Below are 3,489 nucleotides of genomic sequence, written 5' to 3' on the forward strand. Positions count from 1 at the left end.
TTGTGGCTCTTTTTTTTTAAACCCTCAGCTTCCATCTTGGAATCAACACTGTGTATTGGCTCCAAGGCAGAAGAGTGGTAAAGGCTAGGCCATGGGGGTGTGACAAGGAAATCACTTTAAAAGACTGATATATATTAATTTAAGGTCGCCAAGGAATTCAGCTATGTAATTCCTAAATGAAACTCAAGTCAGCAGTCAACCTTTTATAGAGTTTAATTACAAACAGGAGGAAGAAAGGAATTAGAGAGAGAGAGAGAGAGAGAGAGAGAGAGAGAGAGAGAGAGAGAGAGAGAGAGAGAGAGAGAGAAAGGGGAGAGAAGGGAATAGGGCTTAAATACCCCTTCTGTTTAGGCTGGGCCAAAAGGCCCAAGCCCTTAGATAGCTGAGACAAAGAAAAGATCAGTCCCTATCACTCACGTGACCAAAATGGAGAAATAGTCTCAGGGGCCTCCACCTCCAGCCTCCTTCAGAGCAAGCTTCTCAGAGCACCACCTCTCAGAGCAAAACCTCTCCAACCCCCCTCAGTCCTCAGACCCCTCCATCTTTAAGGAAACCATCCAAGTTCCCTCCCCTCAGTTCTCACATCTACCAATCACTGTCGATGATGTGCCAATGGTGGCTCTAGCTTAACCCAGGACCACCCAGAGGTCTGTGGCTTCGCACATGTCTATTGAAGGTCATATTCTCAAATAATTAAATCTTGATCCTTTGCTGCAGCCCTTCCTAAATCCTGTTAGGACTGAGTGGGGTGGAAATTGTATTTTCCAAGACCTGGTTCTGTCATTCCAAGTATCTCTATTGTATCAATTCTAAAATCAATCATGACTCAAAGAAATTCCTGTTCTATGCTTAAGCATAGGTCAAAGCCCTTTCCATTGTTCAGCAAAAGGTTTCTGTCCTAAAGTAATCTTAAGAAGGGAGGAGAAGGAACCTCCCATGCCAATGGGGTTCACATTCTAATAGAGTTCCCACTATTAATAGGAAATTTTCCAAGTATGAAATTTCCCAATGGTGAAATTTCCAACATTTATAAGTCTAAGAAATTTTAAGGTTTACAGGGGTCAAGTGACTTGCCCAGGGTCACACAGCTAGGAAGTGACTGAGGCCAGATCAGAACCCAGGACCTCCCATCTCTAGGCCTGGATCTCCAATCCACTGAGCCACCCAGCTTCCCCCTATGGCTCTTTTTATTTTAGTTTGATGGCATAGATCAAAAGCACCTCCCTCCATTTTACAGGTGAGGAAACTGGGACCCATAGAGATCATAGGATCAAAGATCTAGCACTTAAAGGGTCCTTAGAGCCCTTTTAGTTCAACTCTCTCATTTTACAGCTAAGGAAAGAGGCCTAGGAAGGTTATGACTTCTTTAAGATCATACTGTAATTGTCAGAGGTGAGATTTGAACCCAGGTCCTATGACTCCAAGGCTACTACTTTTTCCATTCAATTTAATGCTGTCTTCTGGGTACATAGGCTTTTATGCTGGAATAGGCTATGGAAAGGACAGGGGAAAACAAAGGGAAGGTCTCTACCTTTCAGTGTTTCAACAGCTTTGATATTTTCTAAGTGCCAGGCACACATTCCCCAATAGGGTCTGTAGAAAGAGCATTAGACTGGGAGGAGACGCCAAGTACACATTCGATATTTGCTGAAGAGGACAAACAGTAGGTAGAGCAGTGGACTGGGAGTCAGGACATGAGTTCAAATCTCACCTCTGACACTGTGTGATCCTGCCCAATTCACTTAGCCTTTTTGGGCCTCCATTTCCTCATCTTCAAAATAAAGAGGCTGGACTTTAGGTACTTGACAGTTTTCAGTCTATGATGGTCTGGGTTGGGAGTCCTCAGTCCTGGGTTCTAGTCTAGCTATGGAGCATTTGTGGCTTTGCTGAGCAATGACTCTTTGGACCTTGACTGCCATTTATCCATCTACTCACTCACCATTCCATCCATCCATCCATCCATTGACCTGTCCATCTGTTCCACCACCCATCCATTTGTCTATCCATCCACGCATTCGCCCAGCATTTCTCATGCACCCATGGGTGCTGGTCATTGTGTTAGGTGCTCGGGACACCCTCTCTGACCTTAGAGAGCTTCCTCCCATTGGCTAAACAATTTGTGGTTAGCCTTGATGTTTACAAAGTGCTCCACAACAAGGCTAGGAAGAGGCGGCTCTTATTATTCCCATTTAAAGAAGAGGAAACTAGAGGGAGGCTAAATGACTGGACACAACCAGTGGTCAGATTGGAACGTGGGTCCCCGTGCCTCTAGCTCTAGCACTCTGTGCTGCCTAAAGCTGAGGGCTTAATATCTTTGGGCTCTCCAACGCTCTCCTTTGTTTTTAGAAAGATATTTGTTCCTATTAAGTGTAATAATACATTTCCACATACGCTATCATTCTTGAAACTCGAGTCATAGTCTTGGGGGCAGTTCGGTGGCTCCGTGGGTAGGGATCAGATCTAAAGACTGGGGGTTCTGGGTTCCAATTTGACCTCAGACATTTCCCAGCTGTGTGACCCTGGGCGGGTCCCCATTGCCTGGCCCTTGACACTCTTCCGCCTTAGAACCAGTGCACAGAATTGATTCTAAGATGGAAGGGAGGATTTTTTTTTTTAAGTCAGTGACTAAACCGAAAAAATCAACTGCTTGATGGGGATATGTTTGGGGATGTAGACCCTAAAGGAACATCCTAATGGAAATATCAACAATATGGGAATAGGTTCTGATCAAGGACACATGTAACACCCAGCGGAATTGGAATTGTGTGTCGGCTACGGGAAGGGTGGGGGAGATGAGGGAAAGAACACGAATCATGGAACCATGGAATAATGTTCTAAATTGACTAAATAAAATTAAAAAAATAAAAATAAAAACGTCAATGGCTGGTTACAGCAGTAACATTTTGGTGTTCGTTCCATCCAGCGTCCACGGAAGCTTTCCCACGATGTGGGTCTGTAGTTTTCCTAGGACCCACCAGAGGGCAGGAGACACTCGTAATGGAAACAATGGCTTTGCCGGTTCCAGAGTCAGATTTAAAGATGCAAAGAACCTCCGAAGTCCAGTCCAGTCCATTGATTGTACAGAGGAAGCATCTGAGGTCGCGGTAACCCGAGTCACTCGCTCTGGACCACACAGGCAGTACGTCGGATAGGATGGATGAGGTGCTCCCGGAAGACCCCACCTGCTTACCCGGGGGGAACTAGCCGTTGGGCTGTGAGAGCCAGGGCTGCCCCGGAGGACCAGCGCCTGTGGTGTGAGGGCCCCTGTGGTGCCCACCGGGCACTCGGCCCTCTGCCGCGGCTCCCGGAAGCTCTAGCACGTGCGGAGGCCTGTCTGCGGGTGGCTGTTGTCCTTCCTACTTGAAGAGGACCAAAATGTCACGTCGTGGCGGCTTTAGACACGAAGCATAAACTGGATTGAAGGGAGGCAAAGCAGAGCAAAGTTGCCGGCTTCAACCTCCCGTTCAGTCATCGAATCCAACGGCACGA

Source organism: Monodelphis domestica, chromosome 2 (genome assembly GCF_027887165.1).
Source record: "Monodelphis domestica isolate mMonDom1 chromosome 2, mMonDom1.pri, whole genome shotgun sequence".
Taxonomy (NCBI): Eukaryota; Metazoa; Chordata; class Mammalia; order Didelphimorphia; family Didelphidae; genus Monodelphis; species Monodelphis domestica.